This window comes from Megachile rotundata, chromosome 8, assembly GCF_050947335.1.
Source record: "Megachile rotundata isolate GNS110a chromosome 8, iyMegRotu1, whole genome shotgun sequence".
NCBI lineage: Eukaryota > Metazoa > Arthropoda > Insecta > Hymenoptera > Megachilidae > Megachile > Megachile rotundata.
This window is the reverse complement of record NC_134990.1, coordinates 3,291,861-3,310,769: the sequence shown is the minus strand read 5'-3', so window position 1 is coordinate 3,310,769 and position 18,909 is coordinate 3,291,861.

Below are 18,909 nucleotides of genomic sequence, written 5' to 3'. Positions count from 1 at the left end.
TCGACCTTTGGGATATCGGCCTGTGGGATTTCGGCCTTTAGGATATCGGCCTTTGGGATTTCGGCCTTTGGGATTTCGGCCTGTGGGACTTCGGCCTTTAGGATATCGGCCTCTGAGATCTCGACCTTTGGGATTTCGGCCTTTGGGATCTCGACCTTTGGGATTTCGGCCTTGGGGGTCTCGGCCTTTGGGATGTCGGCCTTTGGGATGTCGGCCTTTGGGGTGTCGGCCTTTGGGATGTCGGCCTTTGGGATGTCGGCCTTTGGGATGTCGGCCTTTGGGATGTCGGCCTTTGCGATGTCGGCCTTTGTTATGACGGCCTTTGGGATGTCGGCCTTTGGGATGTCGGCCTTTGGGATGTCGGCCTTTGGGATGTCGGCCTTTGGGATGTCGGCCTTTGGAATTTCAGCCCTTAGGATATCGGCCTTTAGGATGTCGACCTTTGGGATTTCGGCCTTTGGGATGTCGGCCTTTGGAATTTCAGCCTTTAGGATATCGGTCTTTGGGATGTCGGCCTTTGGGATGTCGGCCTTTGGGATGTCGGCCTTTGGGATGTCGGCCTTTGGGATGTCGGCCTTTGGGATGTCGGCCTTTGGGATGTCGGCCTTTGGGATGTCGGCCTTTGGGATGTCGGCCTTTGGGATGCCGGCCTTTGGGATGTCGGCCTTTGGGATGTCGGCCTTTGGGATGTCGGCCTTTGGGATGTCGGCCTTTGGGATGTCGGCCTTTGGGATGTCGGCCTTTGGGATGCCGGCCTTTGGGATGCCGGCCTTTGGGATGTCGGCCTTTGGGATGTCGGCCTTTGGGATGTCGGCCTTTGGGATGTCGGCCTTTGGGATGTCGGCCTTTGGGATTTCGGCCTTTAGGACATCGGCCTTTGGGATCTCGACCTATGGGATTTGGACCTTTAGGACTTCGGCCTTTGGGATTTCGGACTTTGGGATTTCGGCCTTTGGGATTTCGGCCTGTGGGATTTCATCCTTTAGGATATCGGCCTTTGAGATCTCGACCTTTGAGATTTCGGCCTTTCGGATTTCGACCTTTGGGATATCGGATTTTGGGATGTCGGACTTTGGGATGTCGGCCTTTGGGATGTCGGCCTTGGGGATGTCGGCCTTTGGAGTTTCAGCCTCTAGGACATCGGCCTTTGGGATGTCGATCTTTGGGATTTCGGCCTTTGGGATTAGACCGTTCGGAATTCGACCGTTGGGATTTCGGCCTTTGGGATTTCGGCATTTGGGATGTCGGCCTTTGGAATTTCAGCCTCTAGGATATCAGCCTTTGGAATGCCGACCTTTGGGATTTCGACCTTTCGGTTTTCGACCTTTGGGATTTCGGCCTTTGGGATGTCGGCCTTTGGAAATTCAGCCTCTAGGATATCGGCCTTTGAGATCTCGGCCTTTGGGATCTCGGCCTTTGGGATGTCGGACTTTGGGATGTCGGCCTTTGGGATTACGGCCTCTCGGATTTCGACCTTTGGGATTTCGGGTTTTGGGATGTCGGCCTTTGGAATTTCCGCCTCTAGGATATCAGCCTTTGGGATGCCGACCTTTGGGATTTCGACCCTTCGGATTTCGACCTTTGCGATTTCGGCCTTTGGGATGTCGGCCTTGGGGATGTCGGCCTTTGGAATTTTTGCCTCTAGCATATATCGGCCTTTGCGATGTCGACCTTTGGGACTTCGACCTTTGGGATTTTGACCTTTCGGATTTCGACCTTTGTGATTTCGGCCTTTGGGATCTCGGCCTTTGGGATTTCGGCCTCTAGGATATCGGCCTTTGCGATGTCGACTTTTGGGACTTCGACCTTTCGGTATTCGACCTTTGTGATTTCGGCCTTAGGGATGTAGGCCTTTTTGAATTTCGGCCTCTAGGATATCGGCCTTTCGGATCTCGACTTTTGGGATTTCGACCCTTGGAATTTCGACCTTAGGGATTTCGATCTTTCGGATTTCGACCTTTGGGATTACGGACTTTGGGATTTCGACTTTTGGGGTTTCGGCCTTTGGGATTTTGGCCTTTCGGATTTCGGCCTTTGGGATTTCGGCCTTTGGGATCTCGGCCTTTGGGATGTCGGCCTTTGGAATTTCAGCCTCTAGGATATCGGCCTTTGGGACGTCGACCTTTAGGATTTCGACCCTTGGGATTTCGACCTTTCGGATTTCGACCTTTGGGATTTCGGCCTTTGATTTTCGACCTTTGGCATTTCGACCTTTCGGATTTCGACCTTTGGGTGGTCGACCTTTCGGATTTCGGCCTGTGGGATTTCTGCCTTTGGGATTTCGGCCTTTGGGATCTCGACCTTTGGGATTTCGGCCTTTGGGATGTCGGCCTTTGGGATCTGGACCTTTGGCATTTCGGCCTTTGGGATTTCGGCTTTTAGGATTTCGGCCTTTAGGATATCGGCCTTTGGGATCTCGACCTTTGGGATTTCGGGATTTGGGATCTCGACCTTTGGGATTTGGACCTTTGGGATTTCGACCTTTCGGATTTCGAACTTTGGGATTTCAGCCATTGGGATTTCGGCATTTGGGATGTCGGCCTCTAGGATTTCGACCCTTGGAATTTCGACCCTTGTGATTCCGACCTTTCGGAGTTCGACCTTTGGGATTTCGGCCTTTGGGATGTAGGCCTTTTTGAATTGCGGCCTCTAGGATATCGGCCTTTGGGATCTCGACCTTTGGGATTTCGACCCTTGGAATGTCGACCTTAGGGATTTCGACCTTTGGGATTTCGGCCTTTGGGATTTCGGCCTGTGGGATTTCGGCCTTTAGGACATCGGCCTTTGGGATCTCGACCTATGGGATTTGGACCTTTAGGACTTCGGCCTTTGTGATTTCGGACTTTGGGATTTCGGCCTTTGGGATTTCGGCCTCTAGGATACCGGTCTTTGCGATGTAGATCTTTGGGACTTCGACATTTGGGATTTCGACCTTTGGGATATCGGCCTGTGGGATTTCGGCCTTTAGGATATCGGCCTTTGGGATTTCGGCCTTTGGGATTTCGGCCTGTGGGACTTCGGCCTTTAGGATATCGGCCTCTGAGATCTCGACCTTTGGGATTTCGGCCTTTGGGATCTCGACCTTTGGGATTTCGGCCTTGGGGGTCTCGGCCTTTGGGATGTCGGCCTTTGGGATGTCGGCCTTTGGGGTGTCGGCCTTTGGGATGTCGGCCTTTGGGATGTCGGCCTTTGGGATGTCGGCCTTTGGGATGTCGGCCTTTGGGATGTCGGCCTTTGGAATTTCAGCCCTTAGGATATCGGCCTTTAGGATGTCGACCTTTGGGATTTCGGCCTTTGGGATGTCGGCCTTTGGAATTTCAGCCTTTAGGATATCGGTCTTTGGGATGTCGGCCTTTGGGATGTCGGCCTTTGGGATGTCGGCCTTTGGGATGTCGGCCTTTGGGATGTCGGCCTTTGGGATGTCGGCCTTTGGGATGTCGGCCTTTGGGATGCCGGCCTTTGGGATGTCGGCCTTTGGGATGTCGGCCTTTGGGATGTCGGCCTTTGGGATGTCGGCCTTTGGGATGTCGGCCTTTGGGATGTCGGCCTTTGGGATGCCGGCCTTTGGGATGCCGGCCTTTGGGATGTCGGCCTTTGGGATGTCGGCCTTTGGGATGTCGGCCTTTGGGATGTCGGCCTTTGGGATGTCGGCCTTTGGGATGTCGGCCTTTGGGATGTCGGCCTTTGGGGTGTCGGCCTTTGGGATGTCGGCATTTGGGATGTCGGCCTTTGCGATGTCGGCCTTTGTTATGACGGCCTTTGGGATGTCGGCCTTTGGAATATCAGCCCTTAGGATATCGGCCTTTAGGATGTGGACCTTTGGGATTTCGGCCTTTGGGATGTCGGTCTTTGGAGTTTCAGCCTCTAGGATATCGGAATTTGGAATGCCGAACTTTGGGATTTTGACCTTTGGGATTTCGACCTTTCGGATTTCGGCCTTTCGGATTTCGGCCTTTCGGATTTCGGCATTTGGAATTTCGGCATTTGGGATGTCGGCCTTTGGAATCTCGACCTTTGGGATTTGGACATTTAGGACTTCGGCCTTTGGGATTTCGGACTTTGGGGTGTCGCCCTCTGGAATTTCTGCCCCTAGGATATCGGCCTTTGGAATCTCGACCTTTGGGATTTGGACATTTAGGACTTCGGCCTTTGGGATTTCGGACTTTGGGGTGTCGCCCTCTGGAATTTCTGCCTCTAGGATATCGGCCTTTGGGATGTCGCCCTTTGGAATTTCAGCCTCTAGGATATCGGCATTTAGGACGTTGACCTTTGGGATTTCAGCTTCTCGGATTTCGGCCTTTGGGATGTCGGCCTTTGGGATGTCGACCTTTGGGAGTTTGGCCTTTAGGTTATCGGCCTTGGGGATGTCGGCCTTTGCGATGTCGGCCTTTGGGATGTCGGCCTTTGGGATTTCAGCCTGTAGGATTTCGGCCTTTAGGATATCGACCTTTGGGATTTCGGCCTTTGGGATTTCGGACTTTGGGATGTCGGCCTTTGGAATTTCAGCCTCTAGGATATCGGCCTTTGGAATGTCGACCTTTGGGATGACGGCCTTTGGGATGTCGGCCATTGGGATTTCGGCCTTTGGGATGTCGGCCTTTGGGATTTCAGCCTTTAGGATATCGGCCATTGGGATGTCAAACTTTGGGATTTCGGCCTTTGGAATTTCAGCCTTTAGGATATCGGCCTTTGGGATGTCGGCCTTTGGGATGTCGGCCTTTGGGATGTCGGCCTTTGGGATGTCGGCCTTTGGGATGTCGGCCTTTGGGATGTCGGCCTTTGGGATGTCGGCCTTTGGGATGTCGGCCTTTGGGATGTCGGCCTTTGGGATGTCGGCCTTTGGGATGTCGGCCTTTGGAATTTCAGCCCTTAGGATATCGGCCTTTAGGATGTCGACCATTGGGATTTCGGCCTTTGGGATGTCGGCCTTTGGAATATCAGCCTTTAAGATATCGGTCTTTGGGATGTCGGCCTTTGGGATGTCGGCCTTTGGGATGTCGGCCTTTGGGATGTCGGCCTTTGGGATGTCGGCCTTTGCGATGTCGGCCTTTGTTATGACGGCCTTTGGGATGTCGGCCTTTGGGATGTCGGCCTTTGGGATGTCGGCCTTTGGGATGTCGGCCTTTGGTATTTCAGCCCTTAGGATATCGGCCTTTAGGATGTCGACCATTGGGATTTCGGCCTTTGGGATTTCGGCCTTTAGGTTATCGGCCTTGGGGATGTAGGCCTTTGCGATGTCGGCCTTTGGGACGTCGGCCTTTGGAATTTCAGCCCTTAGGATATCGGCCTTTAGGATGTCGACCTTTGGGATTTCGGCCTTTGGGATGTCGGCCTTTGGAATTTCAGCCTCTAGGATATCGGCCTTTGGGATTTCAGCCTATAGGATATCGGCATTTGGGATGTCGGCCTTTGGGATTTCAGCCTGTAGGATTTCGGCCTTTAGGATGTCGACATTTGGTACGTCGACATTTGTGATTTCGACCTTTGGGATTTCGACCTTCCGGATTTCGGCCTTTGGGATTTCGGCTTTTGGGATCTCGACCTATGGGATGTGGATCTTTAGGACTTCGGCCTTTGGGATTTCGGCCTTTCGGATGTCGGCCTTTGCGATGTCGGCCTTTGTTATGACGGCCTTTGGGATGTCGGCCTTTGGGATGTCGGCCTTTGGGATGTCGGCCTTTGGGATGTCGGCCTTTGGGATGTCGGCCTTTGGGATGTCGGCCTTTGGAATTTCCGCCCTTAGGATATCGGCCTTTAGGATGTCGACCTTTGGGATTTCGGCCTTTGGGATGTCGGCCTTTGGAATTTCAGCCTCTAGGATATCGGCCTTTGGGATTTCAGCCTATAGGATATCGGCATTTGGGATGTCGGCCTTTGGGATTTCAGCCTGTAGGATTTCGGCCTTTAGGATATCGACCTTTGGTACGTCGACATTTGTGATTTCGACCTTTGGGATTTCGACCTTCCGGATTTCGGCCTTTGGGATTTCGGCTTTTGGGATCTCGACCTATGGGATGTGGACCTTTAGGACTTCGTCCTTTGGTATTTCGGCCTTTCGTATTTCGACCTCTGGGATGTCGGCCTTTGGGATGTCGGACTTTGGGATGTCGGCCTTTGTGATGTCGGCCTTTGGGATGTCGGCCTTTGGGATGTCGGCCTTTGGGATGTCGGCCTTTTGGATGTCGGACTTTGGGATTTCGGCCTTTGGGATGTCGGCCTTTAGGGTTTCGACCTTTGGGATTTCGGCCTTCGGGATGGCGGCCTTTGGAATGTCAGCCTCTAGGATATCGACCTTTGGGAATTCGACCTTTGGGATATCGGATTTTGGGATGTCGGCCTTTGGGATGTCGGCCTTTGGGATGTCGGCCTTTGGGATCTCGACCTTTGGGATTTCGGCCTTTGGGATCTCGACCTTTGGGATTTCGACCTTCAGGACTTCGGCCTTTGGGATTTCGGACTTTGGTGATTTCGGACTTTGGGATGTCGGCCTTTGGGATTTCGACCTTTGGGATTTCGGCCTTTGGGATTTCGGCCTTTGGAATTTCAGCGTCTAGGATATCGGCCTTTGGGTTGCCGAACTTTGGGATTTCGATCCTTTGGATTTCGACCTTTGGGATATCGGATTTTGGGGTGTCGGCCTTTGGAATTTCAGCCTCTAGGATATCGGCCTTTGGGATGTCGACCTTTGGAATTTCGCCCTTTCGGATTTCTACCTTTGGGATTTCGGGCTTTGCGATTTCGACTTTTGGGATTTAGACCTTTGGAATTTCAGCCTCTAGGATATCGGCCATTGGGATGTCGGCCTTTGGAATTTCGGCCTCTAGGATATCGACCTTTGGGACGTTGACCTTTGGGATATCGGATTTTGGGACGTCGGCCTTTGGGATGTTGACCTGTGGGATTTCGGCCTTTAGGATATCGGCCTTTGGGATCTCGACCTTTGGGATTTCGGCCTCTAGGATTTCGACCTTTGGGATTTCGGCCTTTGGGATGTCGGCCTTTGGAATTTCAGCCTCTAGGATACCGGCCTTTGGGATGTCGGCTTTCGGAATTTCAGCCTCTAGGATTTTGACCTTTGGGATTTCGGCCTTTGGGATGTCGGCCTTTGGAATGTTAGCCTCTAGGATATCGGCCTGTGGGATGCCGACCTTTGGAATTTCGACCTTTGGGATGTCGGCCTTTGGGATTTCGGCCGTTAGGATATCGGCCTTTGGGATCTCGACCTTTGGGATTTCGGCCTATGGGATCTCGACCTTTGGGATTTGGACCTTTCGTTCTTCGGCCTTTGGGATGCCGGCCTTTAGGATTTCGACCTTCGGGATTTCGGACTTTGGGATGTCGGCCTTTAGGATTTCGGACTTTGGGATGTCGGCCTTTGGGATGTCGGCCTTTGGGATTTCAGCCTCTAGGATATCGGTCTTTGGGATTTCGATCTTTCGGATTTCGACGTTTGGGATATCGACCTTTGAGATTTCGGCCTGTGGGATTTCGGCCATTAGGATATTGTCCTTTGAGATCTCGACCTTTTTGATTTCGGCCTTTGGGATCTCGGCCTTTGGGATGTCGGCCTGTGGGATATCGGCCTTTGGGATGCCGACCTTTGGTTTTTCGACCTTTCGGATTTCGACCTTTGGGATGTCGGCCTTTGGGATGTCGGCCTTTGGGATGTCGGCCTTGGGGATGTCGGCCTTTGGGACGTCGGCCTTTGGTATGTCGGCATTTGGGATGTCGGCCTTTGGGATTTCAACCTTTCGGATTTCTACCTTTGGGATTTCGGGCTTTGCGATTTCGACTTTTGGGATTTAGACCTTTGGAATTTCAGCCTCTAGGATATCGGCCATTGGGATGTCGGCCTTTGGAATTTCGGCCTCTAGGATATCGACCTTTGGGACGTTGACCTTTGGGATTTCGACCTTTGGGATATCGGATTTTGGGATGTCGGCCTTTGGAATTTCAGCCTCTAGGATATCGGCCTTTGGGATGTCGACCTTTGGAATTTCGACCTTTCGGATTTCTACCTTTGCGATTTCGGGCTTTGCGATTTCGACTTTTGGGATTTAGACCTTTGGAATTTCAGCCTCTAGGATATCGGCCATTGGGATGTCGGCCTTTGGAATTTCGGCCTCTAGGATATCGACCTTTGGGACGTTGACCTTTGGGATTTCGACCTTTGGGATATCGGATTTTGGGATGTCGGCTTTTGGGATGTTGGCCATTTGGATGTCGGTCTTTAGGATTTCGGCCTGTGGGATTTCGGCCTTTAGGATATCGGCCTTTGGGATCTCGACCTTTCGGATTTCGACCTTTGGGATTTCGGCCTTTGGGATTTCGGCCTTTGGGATGTCGGCCTTTGGAATTTCAGCCTCTAGGATATCAGTCTTTGGGATGCCGACCTTTGGGATTTCGACCTTTGGGATTTCGGCCTTTGGGGTGTCGGCCTTTGGGATTTTGGCCTTTAGGATATCGGCCTTTGGGATCTCGACCTTTGGGATTTCGGCCTATGGGATCTCGACCTTTGGGATTTGGACCTTTCGTACTTCGGCCTTTGGGTTTTCGGCCTATGGGATCTCGACCTTTGGGATTTGGACCTTTCGGACTTCGGCCTTTGGGATGTCGGCCTTTAGGATTTCGGCCTTTGGGATCTCGACCTTTGGGGTTTCGACCTTTGGGATTTCGACCTTTGGGATGTCGGCCTTTAGGATTTTGACCTTCGGGATTTCAGACTTTGGGATGTCGGCCTTTAGGATTTCGACCTTTGGCATGTCGGCCTTTGGGAACTCGGCCTTTGGGATTTCAGCCTCTAGGATATCGGTTTTTGGGATTGCGATCTTTCGGATTTCAACCTTTGGGATATCGACCTTTGAAATTTCGGCCTGTGGGATTTCGGCCTGCGGGATATCGGCCTTTGGGATGTCGGCCTTTGGGATGTCGGCCTTTGGGATGTCGGCCTTTGGGATGTCGGCCTTTGGGATGTCGGCCTTTGGGATGTCGGCCTTTGGGATGTCGGCCTTTGGGATGTCGGCCTTTGGGATGTCGGCCTTTGGGATGTCGGCCTTTGGGATGTCGGCCTTTGGGATGTCGGCCTTTGGGATGTCGGCCTTTGGGATGTCGGCTTTGGGATGTCGGCCTTTGGGATCTCGACCTTTGGGATGTGGACCTTCAGGACTTCGGCCTTTGGGATTTCGGACTTTGGTGATTTCGGACTTTGGGATGTCGGCCTTTGGGATTTCGACCCTTGGGATTTCGGCCTTTGGGATGTCGGCCTTTGGAATATCAACATCTAGTATATCGGCCTTTGGGATGCCGACCCTTGGGATTTTGACCTTTCGGATTTCGACCTTTGGGATATCGGAGTTTGAGATGTCGGCCTTTGGGATGTCGGGCGTTGGGATGTCGGCCTTTATGATTTCGGCCTTTGGGATCTCGGCCTTTGGGATTTCGGTCTATGGGATCTCGACCTTTGGTATTTGGTCCTTTCGGACTTCGGCCTTTGGGATTTCGGACTTTGGGACAGCGGCCTTTAGGATTCCGACCCTTGGGATTTCGGCCTTTGGGATGTCGGCCTTTGGAATATCAACATCTAGTATATCGGCCTTTGGGATGCCGACCTTTGGGATTTTGACCTTTCGGATTTCGACCTTTGGGATATCGGATTTTGGGATGTCGGCCTTTGGGATGTCGGCCTTTGGGATGTCGGCCTTTGGGATGTCGGCATTTGGGATTTCGACCTTTGGGATTTCGGCCTTTGGGATGTCGTCCTTTGAGATCTCGACCTTTGGGATTTCGGACTTTGGCATCTCGGCCTACAGGATATCGGCCTTTGGGATCTCGACCTTTGGGATTTCGGCCTGTGGGATTTCGGCCCTTAGGATATCGGCCTTTGGGGTCTCGACCTTTGGGATTTCTGCCTATGGGATCTCGACCTTTGTTGTTTGGACCTTTCGGACTTCGGCCTTTGGGATGTCGGCCTTTGGGATGTCGGTCTTTGGGATGTCGGCCTTTGGGATGTCGGCCTTTGGGATGTCGGCCTTTGGGATGTCGGCCTTTAGGATTTCGACCTTTGGGATTTCGGCCTTTGGGATGTCGTCCTTTGAGATCTCGACCTTTGGGATTTCGGCCTTTGGGATCTCGGCCTACAGGATATCGGCCTTTGGGATCTCGACCTTTGGGATTTCGGCCTACGGAATCTCGACCTTTGGGATTTGGACCATACGTACTTCGGCCTTTGGGTTTCGGCCTATGGGATCTCGACCTTTGGGATTTGGACCTTTCGGACTTCGGCCTTTGGGATGTCGGCCTTTAGGATTTCGGCCTTTGGGATCTCGACCTTTGGGGTTTCGGCCTATGGGATCTCGACCTTTGGGATTTGGACCTTTCGGACTTCGGCCTTTGGGATGTCGGCCTTTAGGATTTCGACCGTTGGGATGTCGGCCTTTGGGATGTCGGCCTTTGGGATTTCAGCCTCTAGGATATCGGTCTTTGGGATTTCGATCTTTCGGATTTCAAACTTTGGGATATCGACCTTTGAGATTTCTACCTGTGGGATTTCGGCCTTTAGGATATTGGCCTTTGAGATCTCGACCTTTTTGATTTCGGCCTTTGGGATCTCGGCCTTTGGGATGTCGGCCTTTGGGATTTCGGCCTGTGGGATATCGGCCTTTGGGATGCCGACCTTTGGTTTTTCGACCTTTCAGATTTCGACCTTTGGGATATCGGATTTTGGGATGTCGGCTTTTGGGATGTTGGTCATTTCGATGTCGGCCTTTAGGATTTCGGCCTGTGGGATTTCGAACTTTAGGATATCGGCCTTTGGGATCTCGACCTTTCGGATTTCGACCTTTGAGATTTCGGCCTGTGGGATTTCGGCCTTTAGGATATTGTCCTTTGAGTTCTCGACGTTTTTGATTTCGGCCTTTGGGATGTCAGCCTTTGGGATGTCGGCCTTTGGGATGTCGGCCTTTGGGATGTCGGCCTTTGGGATTTTGGCCTGTGGGATATCGGCCTTTGGGATGCCGACCTTTGGTTTTTCGACCTTTCGGATTTCGACCTTTGGGATATCGGATTTTGGGATGTCGGCCTTTGGGATGTCGGCCTTTGGGATGTCGGCCTTTGGGATGTGGGCCTTTGGGATGTCGGCCTTTGGGATTTCGGCCTGTGGGATTTCGGCCCTTAGGATATCGGCCTTTGGGGTCTCGACCTTTGGGATTTCTGCCTATGGGATCTCGACCTTTGTTGTTTGGACCTTTCGGACTTCGGCCTTTGGGATGTCGGCCTTTGGGATGTCGGTCTTTGGGATGTCGGCCTTTGGGATGTCGGCCTTTGGGATGTCCGCCTTTGGGATGCGGGCCTTTGGGATGTCGGCCTTTGGGATGTCGGCCTTTGGGATGTCGGCCTTTGGGATGTCGGCCTTTGGGATGTCGGCCTTTGGGATGTCGGCCTTTGGGATGTCGGCCTTTGGGATGTCGGCCTTTGGGATGTCGGCCTTTGGGATGTCGGCCTTTGGGATGTCGGCCTTTGGGATGTCGGCCTTTGGGATGTCGGCCTTTGGGATGTCGGCATTTGGGATTTCGACCTTTGGGATTTCGGCCTTTGGGATGTCGTCCTTTGAGATCTCGACCTTTGGGATTTCGGGCTTTGGCATCTCGGCCTACAGGATATCGGCCTTTGGGATCTCGACCTTTGGGATTTCGGCCTACGGAATCTCGACCTTTGGGATTTGGACCATTCGTACTTTGGCCTTTGGGTTTCGGCCTATGGGATCTCGACCTTTGGGATTTGGACCTTTCGGACTTCGGCCTTTGGGATGTCGGCCTTTAGGATTTCGGCCTTTGGGATCTCGACCTTTGGGGTTTCGGCCTATGGGATCTCGACCTTTGGGATTTGGACCTTTCGGACTTCGGCCTTTGGGATGTCGGCCTTTAGGATTTCGACCGTTGGGATGTCGGCCTTTGGGATGTCGGCCTTTGGGATTTCAGCCTCTAGGATATCGGTCTTTGGGATTTCGATCTTTGGGATTTCAACCTTTGGGATATCGACCTTTGAGATTTCGACCTGTGGGATTTCGGCCTTTAGGATATTGGCCTTTGAGATCTCGACCTTTTTGATTTCGGCCTTTGGGATCTCGGCCTTTGGGATGTCGGCCTTTGGGATGTCGGCCTTTGGGATTTCGGCCTGTGGGATATCGGCCTTTGGGATGCCGACCTTTGGTTTTTCGACCTTTCAGATTTCGACCTTTGGGATATCGGATTTTGGGATGTCGGCTTTTGGGATGTTGGTCATTTCGATGTCGGCCTTTAGGATTTCGGCCTGTGGGATTTCGGACTTTAGGATATCGGCCTTTGGGATCTCGACCTTTCGGATTTCGACCTTTGAGATTTCGGCCTGTGGGATTTCGGCCTTTAGGATATTGTCCTTTGAGATCTCGACGTTTTTGATTTCGGCCTTTGGGATGTCAGCCTTTGGGATGTCGGCCTTTGGGATGTCGGCCTTTGGGATTTTGGCCTGTGGGATATCGGCCTTTGGGATGCCGACCTTTGGTTTTTCGACCTTTCGGATTTCGACCTTTGGGATATCGGATTTTGGGATGTCGGCCTTTGGGATGTCGGCCTTTGGGATATGGGCCTTTGGGATGTCGGCCTTTGGGATTTCGGCCTGTGGGATGTCGGCCTTTGGGATGTCGGCCTTTGGGATGTCGGCCTTTGGGATGTCGGCCTTTGGGATGTCGGCCTTTGGGATGTCGGCCTTTGGGATGTCGGCCTTTAGGATTTCGACCTTTGGGATTTCGGACTTTGGGATGTCGGCCTTTGGGATTTCAGCCTCTAGGATATGGGTCTTTGGGATATCGATCTTTCGGATTTCAACCTTTGGGATATCGACCTTTGAGATTTCGGCCTTTGGGATGCCGACCTTTGGTTTTTCGACCTTTCAGATTTCGACCTTTGGGATATCAGATTTTGGGATGTCGGCCTTTAGGATGTCGGCCTTTGGGATATCGGCCTTTGGGATTTCGGCATTTGGGATGTCGGCCTTTGGGATCTCGACCTTTGGGATTCGTACCTTTCGGACTTCGGCCTTCGGGATTTCGGCCTATGGGATCTCGACCTTTGGGATTTGGACTTTTCGGACTTCGGCCTTTGGGATGTCGGCCTTTAGGATTTCGACCTTTGGGATTTTGGACTTTGGGATGTCGGCCTTTAGGATTTCGACCTTTGGGATGTCGGCCTTTGGGATTTCGGCATTTGGGATGTCGGCCTTTGGGATTTGTACCTTTCGGACTTCGGCCTTCGGGATTTCGGCCTATGGGATCTCGACCTTTGGGATTTGGACCTTTCGGACTTCGGCCTTTGGGATGTCGGCCTTTAGGATTTCGACCTTTGGGATTTTGGACTTTGGGATGTCGGCCTTTAGGATTTCGACCTTTGGGATGTCGGCCTTTGGGATTTCGGCATTTGGGATGTCGGCCTTTGGAATATCAACATCTAGTATATCGGCCTTTGGGATGCCGACCTTTGGGATTTCGACCTTTGGGATTTCGGCCTTTGGTATGTAGGCCTTTGGAATTTCAGCCTCTAGGATATCGGCCTTTGGGATGTCGATCTTTGGGATGTCGATCTTTGGGATTTCGGACTTTGGGATTTCGACTATTGGGATTTCGGCTATTAGGATTTCGGCCTTTGGGATTTCGGCCTGTGGGATTTCGGCCTTTAGGATATCGGCCTTTGAGATCTCGACCTTTGGGATTTCGGCCTTTCGGATTTCGACCTTTGGGATATCGGATTTTGGGATGTCGGCCTTTGGGATGTCGGCCTTTGCGATGTCGGCCTTTGGGATGTCGGCCTCTAGGATATCGACCTTTCGGATTTCGACCTTTGGGATATCGGATTTAGGGATGTCGGCTTTTGGGATGTCGGCCTTTGGGATGTCGGCATTTGGGATTTCGACCTTTGGGATTTCGGCCTTTGGGATGTCGTCCTTTGAGATCTCGACCTTTGGGATTTCGGCCTTTGGGATCTCGGCCTACAGGATATCGGCCTTTGGGATCTCGACCTTTGGGATTTCGGCCTACGGAATCTCGACCTTTGGGATTTGGACCATTCGTACTTCGGCCTTTGGGTTTCGGCCTATGGGATCTCGACCTTTGGGATTTGGACCTTTCGGACTTCGGCCTTTGGGATGTCGGCCTTTAGGATTTCGGCCTTTGGGATCTCGACCTTTGGGGTTTCGGCCTATGGGATCTCGACCTTTGGGATTTGGACCTTTCGGACTTCGGCCTTTGGGATGTCGGCCTTTAGGATTTCGACCGTTGGGATGTCGGCCTTTGGGATGTCGGCCTTTGGGATTTCAGCCTCTAGGATATCGGTCTTTGGGATTTCGATCTTTCGGATTTCAACCTTTGGGATATCGACCTTTGAGATTTCGACCTGTGGGATTTCGGCCTTTAGGATATTGGCCTTTGAGATCTCGACCTTTTTGATTTCGGCCTTTGGGATCTCGGCCTTTGGGATGTCGGCCTTTGGGATTTCGGCCTGTGGGATATCGGCCTTTGGGATGCCGACCTTTGGTTTTTCGACCTTTCAGATTTCGACCTTTGGGATATCGGATTTTGGGATGTCGGCTTTTGGGATGTTGGTCATTTCGATGTCGGCCTTTAGGATTTCGGCCTGTGGGATTTCGAACTTTAGGATATCGGCCTTTGGGATCTCGACCTTTCGGATTTCGACCTTTGAGATTTCGGCCTGTGGGATTTCGGCCTTTAGGATATTGTCCTTTGAGATCTCGACGTTTTTGATTTCGGCCTTTGGGATGTCAGCCTTTGGGATGTCGGCCTTTGGGATGTCGGCCTTTGGGATTTTGGCCTGTGGGATATCGGCCTTTGGGATGCCGACCTTTGGTTTTTCGACCTTTCGGATTTCGACCTTTGGGATATCGGATTTTGGGATGTCGGCCTTTGGGATGTCGGCCTTTGGGATGTCGGCCTTTGGGATGTGGGCCTTTGGGATGTCGGCCTTTGAGATTTCGGCCTGTGGGATTTCGGCCGTTAGGATATCGGCCTTTGGGGTCTCGACCTTTGGGATTTCTGCCTATGGGATCTCGACCTTTGTTATTTGGACCTTTCGGACTTCGGCCTTTGGGATGTCGGCCTTTGGGATGTCGGCCTTTGGGATGTCGGCCTTTGGGATGTCGGCCTTTAGGATATCGGCCATTGGGATCTCGACCTTTGGGATTTGGACCTTTCGGACTTCGACCTTTGGGATGTCGGCCTTTAGGATTTCGACCTTTGGGATTTCGGACTTTGGGATGTCGGCCTTTAGGATTTCGACCTTTGGGATGTCGGCCTTTGGGATGTCGGCCTTTGGGATGTCGGCCTTTGGGATGTCGGCCTTTGGGATGCGGGCCTTTGGGATGTCGGCCTTTGGGATGTCGGCCTTTGGGATGTCGGCCTTTGGGATGTCGGCCTTTGGGATGTCGGCCTTTGGGATGTCGGCCTTTGGGATGTCGGCCTTTGGGATGTCGGCCTTTGGGATGTCGGCCTTTGGGATGTCGGCCTTTGGGATGTCGGCCTTTGGGATGTCGGCCTTTGGGATGTCGGCCTTTGGGATGTCGGCCTTTGGGATGTCGGCATTTGGGATTTCGACCTTTGGGATTTCGGCCTTTGGGATGTCGTCCTTTGAGATCTCGACCTTTGGGATTTCGGCCTTTGGCATCTCGGCCTACAGGATATCGGCCTTTGGGATCTCGACCTTTGGGATTTCGGCCTACGGAATCTCGACCTTTGGGATTTGGACCATTCGTACTTTGGCCTTTGGGTTTCGGCCTATGGGATCTCGACCTTTGGGATTTGGACCTTTCGGACTTCGGCCTTTGGGATGTCGGCCTTTAGGATTTCGGCCTTTGGGATCTCGACCTTTGGGGTTTCGGCCTATGGGATCTCGACCTTTGGGATTTGGACCTTTCGGACTTCGGCCTTTGGGATGTCGGCCTTTAGGATTTCGACCGTTGGGATGTCGGCCTTTGGGATGTCGGCCTTTGGGATGTCGGCCTTTAGGATATCGGCCTTTGGGATCTCGACCTTTGGGATTTCGGCCTATGGGATCTCGACCTTTGGGATTTGTACCTTTCGGACTTCGGCCTTCGGGATTTCGGCCTATGGGATCTCGACCTTTGGGATTTGGACCTTTCGGACTTCGGCCTTTGGGATGTCGGCCTTTAGGATTTCGACCTTTGGGATTTTGGACTTTGGGATGTCGGCCTTTAGGATTTCGACCTTTGGGATGTCGGCCTTTGGGATTTCGGCATTTGGGATGTCGGCCTTTGGAATATCAACATCTAGTATATCGGCCTTTGGGATGCCGACCTTTGGGATTTCGACCTTTGGGATTTCGGCCTTTGGTATGTAGGCCTTTGGAATTTCAGCCTCTAGGATATCGGCCTTTGGGATGTCGATCTTTGGGATGTCGATCTTTGGGATTTCGGACTTTGGGATTTCGACTATTGGGATTTCGGCTATTAGGATTTCGGCCTTTGGGATTTCGGCCTTTGGGATTTCGGCCTTTGGTATTTCGGCCTGTGGGATTTCGGCCTTTAGGATATCGGCCTTTCAGATCTCGAACTTTGGGATTTCGGCCTTTCGGATTTCGACCTTTGGGATATCGGATTTTGGGATGTCGGCCTTTGGGATGTCGGCCTTTGCGATGTCGGCCTTTGGGATGTCGGCCTCTAGGATATCGACCTTTCGGATTTCGACCTTTGGGATATCGGATTTAGGGATGTCGGCTTTTGAGATGTCGGCCTTTGGGATGTCGGCATTTGGGATTTCGACCTTTGGGATTTCGGCCTTTGGGATGTCGTCCTTTGAGATCTCGACCTTTGGGATTTCGGCCTTTGGGATCTCGGCCTACAGGATATCGGCCTTTGAGATCTCGACCTTTGGGATTTCGGCCTACGGAATCTCGACCTTTGGGATTTGGACCATTCGTACTTCGGCCTTTGGGTTTCGGCCTATGGGATCTCGACCTTTGGGATTTGGACCTTTCGGACTTCGGCCTTTGGGATGTCGGCCTTTAGGATTTCGGCCTTTGGGATCTCGACCTTTGGGGTTTCGGCCTATGGGATCTCGACCTTTGGGATTTGGACCTTTCGGACTTCGGCCTTTGGGATGTCGGCCTTTAGGATTTCGACCGTTGGGATGTCGGCCTTTGGGATGTCGGCCTTTGGGATTTCAGCCTCTAGGATATCGGTCTTTGGGATTTCGATCTTTGGGATTTCAACCTTTGGGATATCGACCTTTGAGATTTCGACCTGTGGGATTTCGGCCTTTAGGATATTGGCCTTTGAGATCTCGACCTTTTTGATTTCGGCCTTTGGGATCTCGGCCTTTGGGATGTCGGCCTTTGGGATGTCGGCCTTTGGGATTTCGGCCTGTGGGATATCGGCCTTTGGGATGCCGACCTTTGGTTTTTCGACCTTTCAGATTTCGACCTTTGGGATATCGGATTTTGGGATGTCGGCTTTTGGGATGTTGGTCATTTCGATGTCGGCCTTTAGGATTTCGGCCTGTGGGATTTCGGACTTTAGGATATCGGCCTTTGGGATCTCGACCTTTCGGATTTCGACCTTTGAGATTTCGGCCTGTGGGATTTCGGCCTTTAGGATATTGTCCTTTGAGATCTCGACGTTTTTGATTTCGGCCTTTGGGATGTCAGCCTTTGGGATGTCGGCCTTTGGGATGGCGGCCTTTGGGATTTTGGCCTGTGGGATATCGGCCTTTGGGATGCCGACCTTTGGTTTTTCGACCTTTCGGATTTCGACCTTTGGGATATCGGATTTTGGGATGTCGGCCTTTGGGATGTCGGCCTTTGGGATGTGGGCCTTTGGGATGTCGGCATTTGGGATTTCGGCCTGTGGGATTTCGGCCCTTAGGATATCGGCCTTTGGGGTCTCGACCTTTGGGATTTCTGCCTATGGGATCTCGACCTTTGTTGTTTGGACCTTTGTTGTTTGGACCTTTCGGACTTCGGCCTTTGGGATGTCGGCCTTTGGGATGTCGGCCTTTGGGATGTCGGCCTTTGGGATGTCGGCCTTTGGGATGTCGGCCTTTGGGATGTCGGCCTTTGGGATGTCGGCCTTCGGGATGTCGGCCTTTGGGATGTCGGCCTTTGGGATGTCGGCCTTTAGGATTTCGACCTTTGGGATTTCGGACTTTGGGATGTCGGCCTTTGGGATTTCAGCCTCTAGGATATGGGTCTTTGGGATATCGATCTTTCGGATTTCAACCTTTGGGATATCGACCTTTGAGATTTCGGCCTGTGGGATTTCGGCCTGTGGGATATCGGCCTTTGGGATGCCGACCTTTGGTTTTTCGACCTTTCAGATTTCGACCTTTGGGATATCAGATTTTGGGATGTCGGCCTTTAGGATGTCGGCCTTTGGGATATCGGCCTTTGGGATTTCGGCCTTTGGGATGTCGGCCTTTGGGATGTCGGCCTTTGGGATTTCGGCCTGTGGGATATCGGCCTTTGGGATGCCGACCTTTGGTTTTTCGACCTTTCAGATTTCGACCTTTGGGATATCGGGTTTTGGGATGTCGGCTTTTGGGATGTTGGTCATTTCGATGTCGGCCTTTAGGATTTCGGCCTGTGGGATTTCGGACTTTAGGATATCGGCCTTTGGGATCTCGGCCTTTCGGATTTCGACCTTTGGGATATCGGATTTTGGGATGTCGGCCTTTGGGATGTCGGCCTTCGGGATGTCGGCCTTCGGGATGTCGGCCTTCGGGATGTCGGCCTTGGGGATGCCGGCCTTTGGGATGCCGGCCTTTGGGATTTCAACCTTTGGGATATCGACCTTTGAGATTTCGGCCTGTGGGATTTCGGCCTGTGGGATATCGGCCTTTGGGATGCCGACCTTTGG